We start from the raw sequence: 21968 nt of genomic DNA, 5'->3' as shown, positions 1-21968 counted from the left end.
CCAGGTTTGGGATGAGGAGATTTCACCCCTCCCATACCCAAGAATCTCCTGACGATATCCTGAGGTCTCTGCTGACTCTACAGAGAGGAGGAGCAATGTACTGCTCTCTACTTAATTAGTCAAGTGAGTGAATCTGTGTGTGAGAGAGAGTCAGTCAGTGTGTCGGAGAGAGAGTGCAAGAGATCGTGTTTATAGATAAGATTGCTGCTAAGAGCAGCTGCAGGCACTCAGAGTATAGCATTGATTTATGCTCAGAATATTTAGCTCTGTATATAGTTTGTATCATAGCTGTAGTTATAGAATAAAGGAGGATATTTTACAGAGCTGCTCTCCGAGTGGTTTATACTCTGCAAGACTCTGCAAAACGCTGCTGCGCAACGACTGTATTATTGAGACAGTGAATCCGGTGCTCTCAGCTCCAAGCTGTGAGTCCACAGCACTGTGACCTGTTCCTGTGGGAAAGGAGGTCTCTGGCAGTGCTACCCAGCTCGCCTAGCCCAGTCGGGGCTGTAGTGCATGAGTCCAGTTGGTACACTGGCTCAAGGGCGATGCTGACATGGGAAACCCTGGCCTAAAATAATTTATTATTGGTTCTACTTACCAAGGACTCCTAAACTTGCATGGGTGCCAAAATGAATAAAACATTGGGGGGAGGGCAGGAAAGCCTGCCTCACACAATCCATCGTATGACATAGCACACACCATTTGAATGGCAATGCCCATTAACCTTGGGGGGGGCAGCCCCCTCAAATATTTTATTGGAGGGATGAAGGGACCATGGACCCTAGGAGCTGGCTCCTGCGCATGGGGCTGGGGAGTTGGGAGGAAGAAGGTGCAGCCATTCCCTCAGATTGCAAGAGAGGGAGAGAGATGGGACTACAGTCATACCTCGGGTTCCGAACGTGATTCGTGCGGGAGGCATGTTTGCAACCCGCAGTGCTGCGTCTGTGCATGCGCGTGATGCTATTCAGCACTTTTGTGCATGCTCAAAGCTCGATTTAGTGTTTCTGTGCATGCGCAAGCATCGAAACCTGGAAATAACCCATTCTGGTACTTCCGGGTTCGGCACAGTCTGTAACCTGAAAACATGCAACCCGCAGCATTCACAACCCAAGGTATGACTGTTTAGAGCACTTCCATCAGTATCAGCAAATTTTGACTCCTCTGGCAATTTTTCCAGTCCATGGCAAGATTTCTGTATGTAATCTCTTGAGTTTGCTTTTTCCCCCAGACTCCTGCCCTGTCTCTTTTCCCTTTGTGTTGTGCCTCTTAGACTGTGAGGCTTAGGGTAGATAGTCTTCTCACTGATATCTGAAAACCACTCTCAGAGCCTTTATTGGCAGAAGAACAAGGGTAAAAATGGTACTGGTGGTGATAAAGGTAATAAGTTGCAAATAGGGATGGGTGACTGTCAATTTCAGTTTCTCTCAGTTTCAGTGTTTTCCACATTTGCACATCAATGTCTGATTTTCCTTTTTAAAACGTCCTTGGGGAAATTCATCCTAGCGAATTTCACCCAATATGCACATATAGGTATAAAATTTAACATTATGCTTACTCCCCCCCCAAAGAATGTACCCCCTAATATTTATATTTTCCCTAATATATTATTATTAACATTTTTATACACACGGGAACCACACTACAAAATTCAAACCAGTGAGAATGCTAGGTTATGACTGCATTTCCTCTCATGTATTGTTCAGGGAAGTGAGAATTAGGTTAGGTTCACCTTTAGATGCAAGATGAATTGAATTTCTTCTCCATCTCTAGTGGTGACTCAATAGGACACACCACATGGCTAGTGAGTTGCATTGGGTGCATTGCATCACACATTGCGCAGGCCTGTTTATAATCGGCCTATACAATCTCCTTGCTAGCAAGCTCTGCTAAAAAGCCCAGAAACAGATGTAACAAACTCCTACCTGCTTCCCCACTGCAAAATTGTTCCTCTGCTCTGCTCCATCCTGCCTTTAGGCAATTTATCATCTTACTCTGACTTAATAAAAATTCTTCTTGCCTTTCCAGAAACTTTTCACCATTTTGCAATAGTTTTAGGAGGCCTTCCTCTCTCTCTCCCCCCACCCCCAACCCGGTGAAGTTCTGTAGCCTTCGAAGCCACCCTCTGTCTCTGCCTTCCCCTCTCTTCCATACTTTCTAATCCAATTTAGTCAGCTAGTTAGTCCAAATCCCTCGGAGGCCTACAGTTTGTTCATTCTCCCACAGTGCTGAAGTTTCCCTCCAGCCCAGCTGGCCGGAGTTTTTAGAAATAACAATATCTTGGGGGAAGGAACTCAAGATTGAATGGGGCCTTTTGTCCAGATCTCTATGAAGCCAGATTAATTATGCATTGCAGAACACAGATTTAAAGCACTGAATTAGATCCCCGTTGCAATGAAAAGGGAGAGAGGGAGAGAGAGAACATGCCTGAAACTGAAAGCAGATTTACAATGACCAAGTAGCTGGAGAATTTCTCACAGTGGCAACCGAACGCTAACTTGCACGAAGCACTCAGGAGCAGTTATACTTTGCTTTTACAAAGATGATTCTTTGACATCTCCCACACCCCATCATTCCTATGGGTGGCTTCTTGTTTTGTTTGCTGGTTTATTTATTTGAGGCCCTTCCAGCCCACTCTTCATTTAAATTCGATCCCAGAGCAGGGTACAATATAATATACACAATCCATAAAATGTAATAAGACCACATTGTATATAAAACAAGCATAACTTTAAAACAACAACAGATCAGCAGGTCCAGCAATAACAATTTAGCCCAAGGCCCAAGTGGACAAATGTGGCTTTAACTGGCACCGAAAACCCATCAGGGCCAAATGGTAGTTTAGTTTCATTTCATTTAATTTCACTTTTTAATTTGTATACCGCCTTTCTATATTGCTATACACAAGGCAGTTTAGAAGCTGAAGAAACAACAAAATAGAGGTCACAAAGATCACACTCCCAATAACAAACCAAACAACAGTCTGATCCAATACAAAAAGGTCACAATAAAAACATAATTTTAAAATAAACAACTTATAACAAATGAATCAACATTTAATAATCCGTTAGAATGTAATAGTAAACAGCAAAATTAAATATCAGCAAATAATAATTAAACAGTTTACACTTAACAATTACAGTACAGAATTACAAAATAGTAATCAATAAACATTGATTAAAAATGGGACGCGGGTGGCGCTGTGGGTTAAACCACAGAGCCTAGGACTTGCCGATCAGAAGGTCGGCGGTTTGAATCCCCGCGACGGGGTGAGCTCCTGTTGCTCGGTAACTGCTCCTGCCAACCTAGCCAACCTAGCAGTTCGAAACCACATCAAAGTGCAAGTAGATAAATAGGTACCGCTCCAGCGGGAAGGTAAACGGCATTTCCGTGCGCTGCTCTGATTCACCAGAAGCGGCTTAGTCATGCTGGCCACATGACCCGGAAGCTGTACTCCGGCTCCCTCAGCCAATAAAGTGAGATGAGTGCCGCAACCCCAGAGTTGGCCACGACTGGACCTAATGGTCAGGGATCCTTTTACCTTTACCTTTAATCAATAAAAATAATGGCAAGTCACAATGCATAAAATACCATGAAACATGCAAAATCATGCAAAAGCATGAAATTGAGAAACAAGGACACACAACTTAATCTATCATCTATCTATCTATCTATCTATCTATCTATCTATCTATCTATCATCTATCTATCATCTATCTATCTATCTATCTCTATCTATCTATCATCTATCTATCTATCTCTATCTATCTATCATCTATCTATATCTATCTATCTATCTATCTATCATCTATCTATCTATCTATCTATCTATCTATCTATCTATCTATCTATCTATCATCTGTCTCTATCTATCTATCTATCTATCTATATCTATCTATCTATCTATCTATCTATCTATCATCATCATCTCTCTCTCTCTCTCTCTCTCTCTCTCCAGCTGCTTCCGCTGTTCTCTAAATCAGTGTTTCCCAACCTTGGGCCTCCAGCTGTTTTTGAACTACAATTCCCATCATCCCTGACCACTGGTCTTGCTAGCTAGGGATGATGGGAGTTGTAGTCCAAAAACAGCTGGAGGCCCAAGGTTGGGAAACACTGCTCTAAATCATGGTCTGGGAAAGGCTCCTAGGGCTGGAAGGCAGGGCAAGGCAGGTGGAAAAAGCCATTGCCTGATGGCCCACACAAAGTCTTTCTCCCTTCACAATTCTGGTAGTTCATAGTGTTTTTCAGGTGACTAAGATGGAAATCACTATACATTATTTTCCTGGGGGTTATGTTCCATAGAACTCAACGGCTCTTACTTCTGAGTAGAAAGTTCCCATGGAAGTACTTGAATGAATGAGACTGTACAGATTTTCTTTGGCCAATTCTTAGAAGGAATGAATTTATTTTAAATGTTTCAGAGGTGTAATTAACAATTGGATCGACCCCACTAGTGATGGCAGAATCAAGTCCAACACTTGCTTCTCCTCTGCCCTACCCCTTTGGGTAATTTCCTGTGCAAAAGTATTTTACAGATGAAAACTGGTACACTCTCATCAATTTGTAATAGTCGTAGTCTCATGTCAAGAACTTCTAAAGTCCTGAAGAATGGCAAGCCACACTAACAAAATGGGAAACAATAAGGGCAGTGATCGACCAGGGACAGGTATCTTTCAAGGATAATGAGCTTGTAATGCTATACAATTGAAAAGTTCTATATACTAATACTGATTAAATGGAATGTTGAGAGACTGAAACCCAGCCATTCCTTTCATGTGTTAATTAAACTTTTTTTGGGGTGGGGGGGTGGAATGGCACAGGTGAGAGCTTTGGCCCCTTCCATCACCATTTCAGTTGCCTTCAAGCTCATGGAATGTAACTAGAACCCAGGGCCACTCAATGAAGCTGGGTGTTGAAAGATTCAAAGTTAGTACTACTTTGCACAGCATCGAGTTAAATTCTGCAATTTGTTCCTGCAAGAGGTAGCGATGGCCACCCAACGGCTTTGAAAGAGGATTTGACAAGCTTATGAAGGGTAAAGTGCATCGGTTGCTTACTAGCCGTGATGGCTTTGTTCCACTGTCTGTTCCTGGGAATCACAAGTAGGAGTGACAGTTGCACTAAGGTCCTTTTTTTGGGATGGACTATCAGCTGTGATATGAAACATGATGGGCCTTTGGCGAGATCCAGCAGGGGTCTTCTTAAGTTCTTAATATGCGTGCTCCTATCAAGCTCATGCTCTTGCTGCATCTAGGGTTTGGGCCAATTTTTTGCAATTTTTTGCAATTCTGTTGGAAGGGAGGTCAGCACAAGTTGTTTCCAGCTGCATTGTCCTGTACCAGAGGACCAAGAAATCAGCACATTTCTGGGAATCGCAGGTGAGCCGAGTGCTTTTGAGCTCATGTCCAGCTTCCCAGCTTCCCACAGGCATTTGGTCAGCCACTGTGAAAGCAAGATCACAGAATCATAGAAGAGTAGAGTTGGAAGGGACTCCAGGAGTCATCTACTCCAGCCCCCTGCAATGCAGGCATCTTTTGCCCAGCGTGAAACCCTGAGATTAAGTCTCATGTTCTACTGACTGAGCTATCCCAGATTCATGCTGGACTAGATGGGTCTTTGGTCTGATCCAGCAGGCTCATCTGATGTTCCTATATATCAGCAAAGCATGTTCTGTACCACCGTATCGTGACTCCACAGTATTAGAGCTACAATGGTCTGGGAGAATTGTTTTTCTTTTCTAAATATAGCTCACACTACTTTTGCCACAAGCAGTAAGAAACAATACACTTTCCCCCCTAGTAAGCATAGTTTGAATGAGGCAGACATTATGAATGAGTCATTCTGACTGCAATCATTAATTCTTTTGGAAGAAGAAAACACATGCATTCACATAAAGCTCGAAGCAGTAAATAGTTCCCTTTGCTGATACTATGATATCCAGTGACCTCGAGCCATAAAAATTTCCCAGAGATTGCAGTCGATATGTATCCAGCTGTTCTCCTTGCATATTTCATTCATAATGCTTGTGTGCTGATGCACACCATGTACTTCATTTACTGTACTTTTATTGTCCAATGGAACATGGTACAATATCCATCTTTCTAATCCAGGGGTAGCCGATGTGATACCACAGGCAGCCTAGCCAATGCATGGGGACAACGGGAGTTGTAGTCCAACAGCAAATGGAGGGGACCACCTCGGCTATTCTTGAGTTAATCTATCTAATCCATATATCTGTATTTTTTTTTAGAAACGTCGAATGACTTATACAATACCTCATTGTCTGGGTGGGAAACTCCAGGGGCCAAATGTGGCCCTCCACAGTCTCTCTGTCTGGCTCTTGGGACTCTGCCCAGGTTACATCTCTTCTTTAGCCACACCTCCTATACAAAGGTAGGGATGTGGGTGGCGCTGTGGGTTAAACCACAGAGCCTAGGACTTGCCGATCAAGAAGGTCGGCGGTTCTAATCCCTGTGACGGGGTGAGCTCCCGTTGCTTGGTCCCTGCTCCTGCCAACCTAGCAGTTTGAAAGCACGACAAAGTGCAAGTAGATAAATAGGTACCACTCCAGAGGGAAGGTAAATGGCGTTTCCGTGTGTGATGCCCATGGTCTCTATTCTGCAAGACCCTGACCCCTTAAGAACAAGGCTGTAAACTTCAGTTCCTGAGTGCCAACCCATTTGAGAGAACCGCTGAGGTGGCCGAGAAGAGGCAATTTCCCCTCCAGCCAGCATCAAGATCAAATTTCAGGAAGACATCTTGTGATGTCACAACCTGGATGACAGAACCTGGAGATGATGCGGACTCTGTTTTATCAACTTTATGACCTGCTTGTAAATTATATAATTTATGTAAAATCCTTCTTTATGTTTGATGTTTAGGATCTTTATCCTATTTGCCTTTGAATAAGTCCTTTGCTGTGGGTCCCTTTGGAAACCCTTAAGTAAAGATTTGAAAACAAATAAAATAACATAAAATAACATTAAGAATCACCCAAGATAGAAGCTCTCAGAGGAAGAGACACCTGGGTATGATCTTGGCCTCCGTTCTCCTCAGAGGTCTTTTCAGGAGAAATCTTTCCCCTCCAGGAACAAAAGTTGCGATTGCAACCTGGAGACCTGGCCGAGGGGAGGGCGAGGCCCTTCTCTCGCATGCCGAGAGTTTAGGCAGCTGAAAGGCACTGATAAAGACTTTTCATTATCTGAAACAATTACTTCGGCAGGCACAGCATGAGACTCCGCGAAATGTTTTTGAACTTGGATTCCTGATAGGAGTGCATTACATAACATACTCTTTGTGAGCACCGGCAACCAGGAACGTCGGCCAGGAGAAGGGCGCTCAGCTGCTTTCTTTCTCCCTGCTTTTAAATCCGAGCCAAGCATTAAACAGACCGGTCTATCTTTTCCTTGCCCTCCCCGCTGCACCAACAGGAGCCTGGTTTTCATCACAGATTAATAAACTGAACTGTCTGTCATTTTACTCCACTTCTCACAGCCCTCCTTTCCTTGCAATTCCACCCCCCTTCTCTTTTTGGTGTGTCCATGTGTTTGTAGCTCGCTTCATCCCAACAGAGCGACTGGCAGCGATGGAATTAAAAGCAAAGTACCCCCATTAGCTCGCAATTAAATAAGAATGGCATTTCTGAGTTTATTGGTGTGGGTGTGTTTGCATTTTGAGAGAGTTTGTGTGTGTGGCTGTGTAAACAACATCCATTTAAAGCACATTGAAATCATGTGGCTTCCCACAAAGCATCATGGGTACTGTAGTTTACCCGCACATAGCTATAGTTTCCAGCACTCTTAACAAAACCACAAGTCCCAGGATTATTTGGGGGAAGTCATATGCTATAATTGCATGGTGTCTATGCAGCCTGTGTGTATCTGTTATATACAGACATATAATACCATATAATACATATAATACCAACTCCCAATTTATGTGCGGGGTTACGTTTCAAGGCACCGTGCACACCAGTGAAATCGCATCGATTCAAAACACCATTGGAAAATAATAATAATAATAATAATAATAATAATAATAATAATAATAATTTATTTATACCCCACCCATCTGGCTGGGTTTCTCCAGCTACTCTGGCCTGGGAACCCTCCAAACCTCTGGAAACTCTCAAAAAACTCTTAAAAAACCACCAGCACTTAACAGACAAATGGTGGCAAACTCCATCACAATTGCTTCCCCTCCAAAAAAAAAAAAACCTTTCTCAGACTCCAACTCTCCACATGCCTCAACAGTCAGTGCAAGGGCTCCTGGGATTGTGGGATTGCTAGGTACTGTTTTCTTGTCCTTTCTGGGGTCTTCTAGGGCTGTTTTTGCAATTTCAAAAGTCACTTCTGGATTCGGTACAATGTGTTGCGTGGTCCCGCCGCAATGACTATGCGCTACCTCCTGTACTGGACGCAGTATGCGCCTGAAAACCAGAGGAATTGCAAGTGGGCAGAGTTCAGTTAGACTTATTGCAGGCTTCCTATAGGCGTCTGGTGGGCCACTGTGAGAACAGCATGGTGGGCCATTGGCCTCTTCTTATGTTATTAATAAGAGGAGCTGAATCCTTCAGGCCTTACCCATTGCCTCAGACACTTTTTCTCCCAGCCTGTCTCAGAGTTACTGGAAATCAGGTCCTCCCTGAAAGAGGGCACGTATTGTGTTGAGACCTGGACAACCAACACCCTGTGTTGTGGGTGGGGACATTTGGTCAGCCACAACACCCAATTGGTAGGTCCCTCAAAGCTGGGTAAAATCTGGCCAATGGGACGCAGTCCGAACAGTTCAAGGGACCAATTTATGCCCATGCATGTGTCCCAGAGCTTCCTCTTTTGGTGTGCATTCGGAACACCCGCCCACCTCTCCCTAATTTTAGGGTATTTTTGTGATTGACCTTGCTATGCCATCATTTGTTGTCTGTCGTTGGGACAGGGGCACGGCAGGAATTTTCCCCACTTGGCTGTTGCCATTTGGGTTTCGCCTGCTGCGTAGCAATTCATCACAACTTGTAAGGTTGCGAATAGGCTCTGGTTCTGATAGGGATGGGAGAACGCTCTCGCCATCCCTATGTGAAGGGTATTCTGTTAAAGGAATCCAGGGACTCGATGCTTTGGTCAACCCCTGAGAGGGGGTTGTGCCCGTACCTGAGTCCAGGGGTACACTTGGGTGGAAGAGTTAGCCTGTTCCCGGCTTTCTGCTTATCCAGGTGTTCACCCTTTGCTGACCTATGCTGGAACCTGCACTACCTGCATGGCAGGGAGCTAGTCGAACCAGACCCTATGCAACCAGTCACTTTCTGTAATCAATAAAGTTGTGGCCTAAATTCTACCAAAAACCAAACAAAAAAATTGAGTCAAGTGTGAATTTATTTAGGGGGGAGGTTTTTGGGTCTGAACACGCAAATGCGACTCCCATTTTGAAGCCCTTTGGAATTTTCTTGGGGGATGAGAATTGCAAGCGAGATAGTGCACATGGGTATCTACAACTACGAAGAACAAACTTTGCCCCAAAGGATTGCAGCAATATGGACACAAATATTATTAAAAAAGAGCTGTGCCTCCACACACTGTTTGAAGGAGGCCACAATGAAAGTTTAGGCGTCTTCCTTTCGAGACCTTATGTTTTCATGGCAAACATTCATCTGTTTTGCTTCTCCAAGGTGCCTGCTTTCCCTGCCTCCTGGATCACCATGGTACCTTAGCTCGGAGGTGACTTTAGAAATGTGGCATTTGAACGGCTGCATTTTTGGATTTGTTGGGGTGGGGTGGGAGGGGAAGGGACGTAAAATCTTTGTCCCCCTCTTTCTTCCTTGTTTATTTCTTGTTCCTTGGGTGGGTGGTGGGGAGAGAAGTAACCAGGAACTTGTGCTGCACTGAGAGGTTTTGCAAAGAGAAAAGTCTTCATCTGACTTGGGAAAACACAACGCTCTGTTTTCAGTCAGATTCCTGTTAGGAGAGTGTTTCAGGGATGTCAGCCACCCGCCAAGGAGGCCTGATTTTCCCCTCCACCCACTCCTCTGAGCTTCATTCTTGGCTCTGCACGTTGACGATTCCAGCTGTCATGCTGGGTCATGGTTAGCTGTCAAGCAAGATAGTACATGTGATAACCAGGGCCTGGCCTACAGAGAGTCCTGGAGAAAAAACACACCCAGGGTCTTAAAGTGGAACTGAAACGAGACAGCATCATAAGCAGCATGTAGGCCTCAGCCCTAGCTGTTTTTGCTCTGAAGGTGGGTGACATTACCTTATAACCCCCGAAACTATTATAGTGGTTGGTTCCATGGGCCATATATTGTGAGGATGATCAAACACAGGGACACAAGGAGGGGTTTCAACTGAGCCATTGCTCTTCTCATTCTAGAAGCGGAACATTGAACATAATAGTTATGTGTTGAAAGCTGGTGCAGGACATGAGTCCAGAATGTCTTGGTAGGGATGGACAAATCTGTGAATTCCATTTTCTTGCTGTTTCTCATTTTTCCAATCTTAAATTTGGTTCTCCGCATTTCAATGTCACTTTTCTTTTCTTTGCAAAAAAACACCTTACAGAAATTTGTCAGCATTTTAGTGCGTATTTCTCCTGATAGTAAACATTTTTGTAGGCAACTTTGCCTAATATGCATATTTTACCAGCAACCGCACGGCATCAACTTGCCCATAAAAGCAAGCCTAGAATGAGAGACTAGGGTGATGCCAGCAGATTCTAGCAACCCTCTTTGTTGTGAGATTTGGGGTGAGGTGTGTGTGATCTGTGAGATTTTTTGAGAGCCAGCTGGATAGGTGGAGTCAGGTCTGGTAAAAGATATTTTGCTGCCTGAGGTGGAAGACAAGATGGCGACCTCCCCTTAGGCACATACTGTCGGGATTCACAGAATGCTTTGTAAGTAAGTCTGCAGGCTTGAGTCTGCTAGTTGATGGAACAGGCTGATGCAATACTTTCTATGGAGGTGCTGGGTCAGAATGACTCAGCAGTAATGTGCTGACAGTTGACTGGCTGTCATCGGTTTAAAAGGGAAACCTGTCCAGCAGTAATGCTGGTGGTGTAGAGGAGTGTGGTCAGAGAGAAAGAATCTTCCTATTTGCCTCAAGGTACAGCCAGGTACTCTCTCTGACTGTATGAACTGCTTCTATAGATATTTGTATATAGAGCTCACAATAAATAATACTGAAGAACCTGGGACTCTGAGCATTTCTGCTAAAGCGCTGCGAGGAATTCGCGACGCATACGAAAGCTCATTGGACCAGTAGTTGAATCTTACTCCAGCGCTGGTGAAAGGACAGTAACCTCCACTGCAATTGAGGGCAGCAGGCTAGCTTTGATGATACAGGGCAGGCCACGTGGCACTCATAGCTCTGTTCACTCCCCACACCTCAACATCTGCCACTTGAGGCTGCTGCCTCACTCTGACTTTTTTTTAAAGTACTTTTAAATTTTAAAGGGATACTTTAAATGCCCTCCCCCAAAGTCAGCTTTTTTCGCCCTTCTACATGCTTTTAACTACTCTGCCTGGGGCTTCCATTAAAGGCTTTGCAGTAGTTAATGCAACGTTTCCCTCATTTTCATGTAAGGGTGTGAGAGCCCCCACACCCAATATATATGTATGGAAATGATAGCAACTGGTACTTAAAAAAACAAAAGAAAACCCCAAGAAGCCAGAGCACAACTGAATCAAATCAAGAATGTTTCCAACACCATGTATCTGACCTCTTGACAAGATCAGAAGAATGGAAAGTCAGCAACTATATAAATGGTTTCAGTGTGATCTGGAAAAGTGTAACTGATTCAATAACACGTGGGATTGCATAGTTAGTAAAGGTCCCCTCCACCCTCCTCAGTGATTCATAATATTGGAAGAGTTGTGGGTGAATGCCGCAAGGCTCCATTTGGAATCAGCTCAGTGTGTGTGTGTGTGTGTGTGTGTGTGTGTGTGTGTGAAAATCCTTAAAGAGCTCCTCTGTTTTCTGAGTCTTGCCTGCAAAGGTTAATAGGTAAATGACTCCTCTGGACAGTTAAGTCCAGTCAAAGGTGACTATGAAGTGCAGCACTCATCTTGCTTTCAGGCCAAGGGAGCCGGCGTTTGTCCACAGACAGCTTTCCGGGTTGTGTGGCCAGCATGACTAAACTGCTTCTGGTGCAACGGGACACTGTGATGGAAACCAGAGCACATGGAAATGCCATTGTGTGACCCTTATCATGGTGCTATGGATGGAGGGGGGAGACTCTACAAATTAATAAAAGGTAGGATTTATATTATTTGGAATATTGAAGGGAAGATTGCAGGCCAGTGGAAAAATAAAGGCGAAGCTTCCTTTCCAAGCCAAGGCCTCACCTGGGATGGAGGCATTAACAAGACCAAAGGTGTTGATGGTCCATCTGAGAGGAATTATTGGGCCTGAACAGACAGAAGGTTGCCAGGATAACTGGGTGGGAGGTGACAGGAAAGGAGTGTCTTTAGCAAGGGAGAGAACAAAGACTGAGATACATCTTGGGCAGATTGGCTGAAGACTGGCTGGGAGAGATGCCTTGGTTTCTAGCGCTGCACTGGTGTGGGGAGAAGAAGAGGAGTTTGGATTTGATATCCCGCTTTCTCACTACCCGAAGGAGTCTCAAAGTGGCTAACATTCTCCTTTCCCTTCCTCCCCCACAACAAACTGTGAGGTGAGTGAGGCTGAGAGACTTCAGAGAAGTGTGACTAGCCCAAGGTCACCCAGCAGCTGCATGCGGAGGAGCAGAGACACGAACCTGGTTCACCAGATTACGAGTCTACCGCTCTACAAGCCCTTTTTGAGACGACCCTGTTATAAGATCTGGACTCCCTCCATGCAGACTCACAGTGTAAATATGTGTGGGTGAGTGCCTGGAATCCCCTGGAATCTTGCTACCGCTTTGCAAAGAGTGGAGATGGCGGCACCTGACTTTTGTAACACTATTGTTTCCTGGGAGGCAAAAAGACTATCAGTAGCTACTAGCTAAGATGGCTGTGCTCTGTTGGAGGCTTGCAGGTTCCAGCTGCTGGAAGCAGCAGGAGGAGAGAGTGCTCTTGTGCTTGGATTCTGCTTGAGGATTTCCTACGGGCATCTGGCTGACCACTGTGAGAACAGGATGCTGGACTAGATGGGTTGCTGTGGAGGATAGAAAGCTTTTTAAAAAGCCTTTAAAATGCCAGAGTCTGAGAAAAAAAGACTGCCTTGGTCATTACAGTGGCACCTTGGGTTAAGAACTTAATTCATTCTGGAGGCCCATTCTTAACCTGATACTGTTCTTAACCTGAGGTACCACTTTAGCTAATGGGGCCTCCCGCTGCCGCTGTGCGATTTCTGTTCTCACCCTGAAGCAAAGTTCTTAACCTGAGGTACTATTTCTGGGTTAGCGGAGTCTGTAACCTGAAGCGTCTGTAACCTGAAGCATCTGTAACCCAAGGTAGACCACTGTATTTTCAGAATGCAGACAAGGCAGGGCAAGGAAGGTGGAAGGTGCAGGCAGTGGGTGTTTGACCCACTGGCCCATGAGGGCCCCTTCTGAGTCCTGGGTCCTTAAGCAGTGCCTGACCAGGCCAATCATTGATGCTGGGGCTGCTAATAAGCGACCTATGTAGACACTGAGGTGATTCTCTGTACTGTTCTTCTATCAATGTGCTTCTTCCTCCTTTTCCAGTCTCTCCATTCTGTGCCCTATCCCAGTGATGGCAAACCTTTTAGAGACCAAGTGCCCAAACTGCAAAGCAAAATCCACTTATTTATCGCAAAGTGCCCAGAGTGGTTGAGCTTTTTTTTGGGGGGGGGGGAGAGAACAGAAATAAATGACGAATAATACCTTCACTGGAACTAATACGCAGCACCGATATCGTCGTCTGCCAAAGCTCCCCCCCCCCCAAAAAAATGAGCACAGAAAGGGTTAAAAAACAAAGGCTGTCACACCCAATCAGAAACAGCCACTGACACAGCAAATTGAAAAACAGACCAATGGCGGAACACAATCTTGGCTACTGGCAGAAAAAAGGGGGGAAGGTTCTGGGTTTTAATAGCAGATGCAAGCTGTAGCATGAGGGAGAGCGGGAGAACAAATGGAAAAAAACAAGAAGAGTGTGGATGGGCTGATGGCGCGCTGTGAGGGCTATGTGTGCCACCACTGCCCTATCCCATCAGATTTTCAGCTCCCCCAGCCTCTTAAATGTCTGGGTAGTCCATGAGTTCTCACTGGGCTGCTTTGCAAGGGGATTCCCTCCCCTTAGGGTTCCCTCTTGCCACAAAATATATTTTTATATATACTTTTACAGACCTTGGGGTTAACCAACTGCTGAGTGGGGGGCACAGGAATGATTGCCCTGGGTGCAAAATTGTTAGGGGCACAAAACTTCAACACCCGGTGCTGCCTCAGTACAGCTGTGTGCTTCTGCCACTGTCTCTTTTGAAAATGGTCTCTATGCTAGGGGTCAGCAAACCTTTTCAGCAGGGGGCCGGTCCACTGTCCCTCAAACCTTGTGGGGGGCCGGACTATATTTTGAAAAAAATAATGAACGAATTCCTATGCCCCACAAATAACCCAGAGATGCATTTTAAATAAAAGGACACATTCTACTCATGTAAAAACAAGCTGATGCCTGGACCATCCACGGGCCGGATTTAGAAGGCGATTGGGCTGGATCCAGCCCCCGGGCCTTAGTTTGCCTACCCATGCTCTATGCGGACCAGGAAGTGACTTCTCCAGACAATGTAATGGCTCTTCTTATCTCTGCGGCTGCGATCTCCTGGGTGATGTGGATGCTGTTAGGCAGCTGAATGCACATGCGTATTCTGTCCATTTCCCTCCCTCCAACCCCCTCCCTCTGTGCAGCACTGGTCACTGGCAACCCACACTACGCCACTGCTCCTGAGTCTTCCTCTTATGTGTGGGAAATGCCATTTCAGCAACGTAAGTGTGGCAGTCGGAGAATTGAGCTGGAGTGACAGAACGATGGCAGAGAGAGCTTAGGCCAAAGCACGAAAGCCTTCCTAGATCATAAACAACGCCTTGAATTTTGTCTGGAAGGCCTGTTAAGATGCCGGAGGGCTGGACGCAGAACGGCATGAGTATGGTATAGCAATTACTCAAGTGATGCAAACATGCTTAGGCCTGATTTACACTGGAGTTGACCCAGGAGAGAGTCATGGCACACGGAGATGAATAGAAAAGCAAACTGAACAGCTCTCTTGAATTAGAGCCAAGAACTGAGTTAATGGTTGGCACAGATGAGGTGAAGAGAATGGAAGGTGGATCTAAGCCATCTTGCTGTCTACCCCATGGACAGTGATGTTCCCAGAAGGGCTATCCACTTTGGCGTTCCCTCTTCTGTCATGACTATATTCTTGGCATCTTCTCTCCATTACAATATGCGCCTTTATAATATACCGAGGCGGGAGGCATAGGTGACACAGATAAATGCGCACTCATGTCGCACCTCATATTCAACAAGCAGACATTCTGGGGGGGAAAAGTTTGTAATTTTGCCAGGCGAGCACAAAGTGTCCCAGCGAAGTGTCAGTTTGAGCCACTTATTATGTATGAGAGGGATTAGCTAAATTCGGAAGACAAGGAAAGACAAGAAAGCTTGATGTAAATTATAAATAATTATTAAGGTTTGTTTTTTTTTAAGAGTTGGGAGGGACCTCTAAGGTCACCTGGTCCAACATTCTGCTATGAATTGGGTCAGTGTTTTTGTGTGTCATTGTCAACCTCCCTGAAACTTCCAGGTTTCTAAACAATTAACATTAACAGTTGCCCATTAACAGTTGCTGGAACCCATAGGAGGGAGGGCGCTGTTGTGCTTGGGAGCCGCTTTTGGTTTTCCCATGGTTGGACTAGATGGGCCAATACAATACAATACAATACAATATTAATTGTATTATATTTAGTGTTTTGTAGGTGAACACCAACTCCTTGAATTAGGCTTGAAAATACAGTGGCAGCCAATTTACTTGTTTCAGAATAAGAGTAACAAGGGAGAGCTGCAACAAAATGTTGCAGTATATCATGACCCCCTAACTGGAATGTTCCTGTTCAGGGTTTCAGCCAGCCAGCTTTCCATGCCTTCATCTTGTATACTATTAGGTGTGACAGGCTGCAGCAAGCCAGTGCACTCTTCCTTTTAAAAAATTTTTTTCATTGTTTTATTGTTTTTTTCCCCATAACAAATATCCAATATCATTACTAAACATTCATTTTTCAAGTTCCCCCCTCCCTGTTGACTTCCTTCATCTTCCCTCCCTGTTGACTTCCCTCATCAATTTCCCTCATTTCTGGTTTATTACATCAAATGATACATTCTGCTGTCTGTATATAATACTAAGATATCACATTGTTATACTTCTTATTTTCTGTAAATAAAATTGTAAATGTTTATTTAACCAGTTCACTCTTCTCTCCTCCCACCCAGGCTGGGTTTTCCAACTGACAATCAACTCCCCCTAACTTCTGAAGACAATTCATACACAGTCCTCAGTCTTCATGTACGAGTACAGGGGTTTTTCTTCCTTGGGGTTCCTCTCCCCCCTTTTTTGGGTACTTCCACATAGCCTGAGATTTGCTCAGGCATGCTGATACCTCCCTCTTGTTTCTCTGTGGTCCACTTGTAGCTCCAGCCCCACTGGAGGACTTCCCTATCTTCTCTGAGGACTTCTTTGAGTTCACTATCAGAAGGCGTGATAATGGCTCTGCTGACTTTCACATGTCACCAGTTATGTGCAGCAGCATTTGGTACCAATGTGCTGTTTCCAAGCTGCCTTCAAGGGCAGCCCCATGTGCAATGCTTTACAATACTGTAACCTTGACTACACTTGTACCATGGGAAATGAGAACTTCACAACATTGTCTCCAGGCTATCGGAATGCTGTCATGTGCACAGCCTCAAGCACATATAGCAAGCAGAAATGAGCATATGATTCATCCCCATCTTGGCAGGCCATGTGTATGTATCAGAACTTGAGGGAGTCACAAAAAAAGCTATTAAAATCGAAAGAGAGGAAAATCACGTCATCCGCTGCCTTATGTTTGTTTGTTGAGGAAGAGTCCTAAAGAGCGCCTGTCTCCTCTCTCCTCCACTCCCAAACCTCTTATCTTCTCTGGTTTTATATATATTGTCCCGTCTAGACAGCAGAAAGTGACTAGCATACCTATATGTCAAGAATGTAGTGGTAAATCTTTCAGATAAATATAGCCGAGCAGTTAAAAGTAAAAATAAATGTCTAAAGCTCTCAACTTATTAGCAGCATCTGTCTCAGGCTTGATGTGCACTTCTCAGAAATATTCTAATACCTACTAGATCTATATTTAAGCAACCTTGTTGCTGCTCTGGTGATCACATGTCATAAACTATCTCTATATTGTTGATTTTGTTGCTAAGCCCCACTGTGAGTTCTGGTTTCCAGTGTTTCAGGTTACACATTTAAAAAGAGGCCTTCCAACTGTTTCACACCCCACATTTAAAGATGATACGCAGGCAGCTCTTGCTATTGCTCAGCGGCCCACTCTGGCATTAGACAATTACAGCCGAGGGAGGAGCTAGGGTTACAAACTTGTCACACACTGGAGCTGCTAACTTTCCATCCCGGAAATCTCATTTGGAAGGAAGCTACAGACCAGGACGTGAGAGCAATGAATTATCGCATGCCTGCCCCAGATTCCTGGAAGGCTGCACCAATCTTCACAAGCTCTCCGGAAACAAAGAAACAAATCCTAGAAATCACCTGTTCACATGAATTCTGAATTTATTTCAGAGAAAGTCACCACGATGGTCTCATTTTGTGTGTGGTTAAAGTGAGTCTTGTGAATGCACCCTAGTGAGGTAAGTTACTAGTGTCTGGAAAAAAGTGATAGATATCCAATGTTTCGTGCAGCAATAACTTATCACATCACAGTAGTTTGCAATACAAGAGTAACATTTCAGGTTTAGGGGGTTGTGTGGATAGTGTCATTATCTGGTTTGGTCACTAGATGGCACTTTACTTTGTGGAATCTCAGTGAAGTCAGGAGTTTCCTGTTGCTGTTCTTGTTTGAGAAGACAATAAAGTTTTTGTCTAGCTTCCTGAAGAGTGTGTCTTCTAAGCCTTCCAGGACAGGTGTGGAAGAAGCAATCACAACAAGTTTAAAGTCTGCTGTGTATATATATATATATATATGCAGGTTTTGGTGTCCTCGGGTGTCTTCCCGTGTAAAAGTTGGGGTGTCTAGGCGACGTTTCGACGAGGTCTCACTCGTCATCTTCAGGCTGGTGCTTTCGGCTTCTTGTTACTGGAACAGAGCAGGATCTCAGTGTTTGAGTTCCTATAAATACTGTAGAGGGGGTGTGGTGTATAGCCTCCAATGTTCTGGGCAGAGAGGAAGTTCCCAGGCTAGTGTGCCTTTTCTTCTTTTGTTCCTTAATTACTTGAGAGATATCTTGAGTGATTTCTTGAGTGATATCCTGAGTACCACTTAGGTGGGTCATTAGGTGTGGATTAGTTGTTAAAGTCTTTGTGTCTTGACCTCTTGAACTTTGTGAAGAGTTTTCCTGAGAAGATGGCTGTACTGTACTTAGTTGTGCTCTGGCTTGGCTTCGTGTATAGGGGCGAGCTGTGGTTTTGTGGCTTGTGTCAGCCAGATCTGTGTAGGGATTGCAGGGGGGTGCAGCATCCGGAGGTGCCACCATGGATTGGCTACTGGATGGTGTCTGTAATTCATCTGTGGAGAGGGTCTGGGTTTGGGTCTGGTGTGGTTGATTGGTGTTGGCGTTCTGTGTGCCTCTGGATCTGGTGTCAGTTTTTGTGGGGAGGGCTAAAAACTGGATAGCTTCCTCACACATCTCAACAACTTACACCCCAAAATACAATTCACTATGGAAATAGAAGCCAACAACCAACTTCCCTTCCTTGACGTCCTAATCTACAAAAAACCTGATGGCTCCCTAGGACACACTATCTACCGGAAAAAAACACACACCAACCGCTACTTACATGCACAATCACACCACCACCCTGCACAAATAAACTCCGTAGCCAAGACTCTCATCTCCAGAACCAAACGCCTGGCTGACAAAGACCACTTGACAACTGAGTTACAGAATCTCTCAAACGTGTTAATTGCCAATGGATACCAGCAAAACAGGATTACGAAGCTAATCCAAAAGGAAACACCCCCCAAAAACCAAGACACAGAAGAAAACAATGGCATGGCCCTCCTTCCTTATATCAAGGGCACTACAGATAAAATTAGCAAAATCCTCCATAAACACAATATCAAAACAGCCTTTTGCACCAACCAAAAAATAGCCAATATCCTCAGAAACCCCAAGGATAAAATCCAGTTGGAAAACCAAGGGATCTATGAAATACCCTGCAAAGTCTGCCCAGCCACGTACATTGGACAAACAAACAGACGAATAAATGCACGTATCGCAGAACACAAGAATGCCGTCAAAAAAGAAGAAAAAACTTCCTCTCTTTTCCAACACATGAAAGAAACAGGACACGAAATTAATTTTGCAGATTCCAAATTGCTCTTTAACACGGAACATCACCACAAGAGAATAATCATGGAAGCCATCGAGATAGAGAAACACCCTCACAACATGAACAAGCGTGACGACACATCCCGCTTGCCAGACATCTGGAAATTAGCCCTCCCCACAAAAACTGACACCAGATCCAGAGGCACACAGAACGCCAACACCAATCAACCACACCAGACCCAAACCCAGACCCTCTCCACAGATGAATTACAGACACCATCCAGTAGCCAATCCATGGTGGCACCTCCGGATGCTGCACCCCCCTGCAATCCCTACACAGATCTGGCTGACACAAGCCACAAAACCACAGCTCGCCCCTATACACGAAGCCAAGCCAGAGCACAACTAAGTACAGTACAGCCATCTTCTCAGGAAAACTCTTCACAAAGTTCAAGAGGTCAAGACACAAAGACTTTAACAACTAATCCACACCTAATGACCCACCTAAGTGGTACTCAGGATATCACTCAAGAAATCACTCAAGATATCTCTCAAGTAATTAAGGAACAAAAGAAGAAAAGGCACACTAGCCTGGGAACTTCCTCTCTGCCCAGAACATTGGAGGCTATACACCACACCCCCTCTACAGTATTTATAGGAACTCAAACACTGAGATCCTGCTCTGTTCCAGTAACAAGAAGCCGAAAGCACCAGCCTGAAGATGACGAGTGAGACCTCGTCGAAACGTCGCCTAGACACCCCAACTTTTACACGGGAAGACACCCGAGGACACCAAAACCTGCATATATATATATATATATATATATATATATATATATAATCTCAAAAGGCAGGGTATAGTTTAAGAGCATTTGCCATCCTTACTTAAAGAAAAATACTTTGTGCTAAACTAAGGAATGTCCCTAAATAGTGGCTCTCTAGACTACTTTTCTACATGAGTGTTGAAGGAAACACTAATCTGGTGTTGATTGCTCTACCCTCCAAAAGTGGTGCACTTTAGCTCTAATATTTATTCATTTTAGAAATTTATACCCCACTCTTCACCAGAAGTCTCAAAACAACTTATACTATATGCAAATTTTAAAGCATACCATATACAAAATTGAAAACATAGATTAAAACAACAGAGATTCTGCTCAATTGCTTTATCCAGGATGCTAGATAGCTCAGTTGGTTAGAGCATGGCGTCAGTAATGCTAAGGTTGCAGGTTCAATCCCCATATGGGACAGCTGCATTGCAGGGGGTTGGACTAGATAAACCTCAGGGTCCCTTCAAACTCTACAATTCTATGATTCTATGAGAGCAGAACATTAGAACATGGTGCAAAGGCCTCCTGATATAAAGCCGTTTTAACCTGATGCGTAAAATGCTAACGACGTGGTTCCTAGTAAAGGCTGGCAGAACCTCAGTAGCATGGGGAACCACAATAAGTGCCCAGTCATAGGATTTTTAGTGTTTGTGCCTGATTGGTATGTGTTCTTAAGCTCCGATGACACTTCTCGCTTGTCTGGAACGGATGATAGAGAGGGGTGTGTGAGTGAGGCATTGATCTCTTGTCCTCCACCAGCAACCAGGCGCCACCTTCAAAGGCAGCCCCCACAAAGAGTGTGCTACAGTAGTCTAGCCTGGATGTAACTAAGGCATGGCTGCAGTTGGCAAATCTGATAAGGGCAAGCCTGCTCACCAGTGCAACATGCACTTCCATTGATAGCGGTGAGTCTATTACAGACACCCAACTACACACCTAGTACTTTGGGGAAGTTCCTGCGTTGCAGAGGGTTGGACTAGATGACGCTTGGGACAGTTCTATGATTCTATGATTCTGTGAAGTGCAGCCCCAAACAACAGCTTTCCTCCCAGATCAGCAGATTCCATTCCTGCAGCATTTCCATCTTACCTGGATTACATCTAAATACTAACGTTTAAACGATTAATTAGCTTTATCTGCTTACAGGTTTTATGTCCTGCCTGTCATCAATGACAGAGTGTTCAAAGCAGCTAACATGTTTGAATAATTGGACTATATATAATACAGTCGTACCTTGTAAGTTGAACGCCTTGCGAGTCGAACGTTTTGGCTCCCGAACGCTGCAAACCTGGAGGTGAGTAAATGTTTGTGAAAGTTCTTTGGAACCCGAACGTCTGATGGGGCTTCTGCGGCTTCTGATTGGCTGCAGGAGCTTCCTGCAGCCAATTGGAAGCTCCACCTTGGTTTCCAAATGTTTTGGAAGTCAAACGGACTTCTGGAATGGATTCTGTTCGACTTCCGAGGTACAACTGCATCAATTTTGAATTTTGAGGTGTGACTATTCAGTGGAAAATTCACAATTTCCCAAGCAGCTGCAGCTGGGCATGGGCTTGTTGTGTTTTGTTTGTTTGTTGTTGAGACACAAGAGGCAGTAATCCAGCAAGAAGTTCGCAAACCTGCAATTCAAATAAGTAGATGCAACTGGAAGGAAAACATGGTCAATTTACATAATTTTG

The 21968-nt window shown here is 44.6% G+C and overlaps 2 long non-coding RNA genes across 3 annotated transcripts in view; both read left to right on the top strand.

Annotated features, from left to right (window-relative positions):
- LOC309338159 overlaps positions 1 to 21968 on the top strand; it is a 599378-nt gene that overhangs the window by 118216 nt on the left and 459194 nt on the right. The gene's annotated exons all lie outside the window — the stretch shown is intronic.
- LOC309338114 overlaps positions 17468 to 21968 on the top strand; it is an 83451-nt gene continuing 78950 nt past the window's right edge. For both annotated transcript variants that reach the window (XR_014154722.1, XR_014154723.1), the window contains exon 1: positions 17468 to 17821. This is a non-coding gene — a long non-coding RNA (uncharacterized lncRNA). The remainder of the gene's footprint in view (positions 17822 to 21968) is intronic.

Source organism: Podarcis erhardii (assembly GCF_964252035.2).
Source record: "Podarcis erhardii genome assembly, chromosome: 3".
Classification (NCBI taxonomy): Eukaryota; Metazoa; Chordata; class Lepidosauria; order Squamata; family Lacertidae; genus Podarcis; species Podarcis erhardii.
This window is presented reverse-complemented; position numbering and strand designations above follow the sequence as displayed.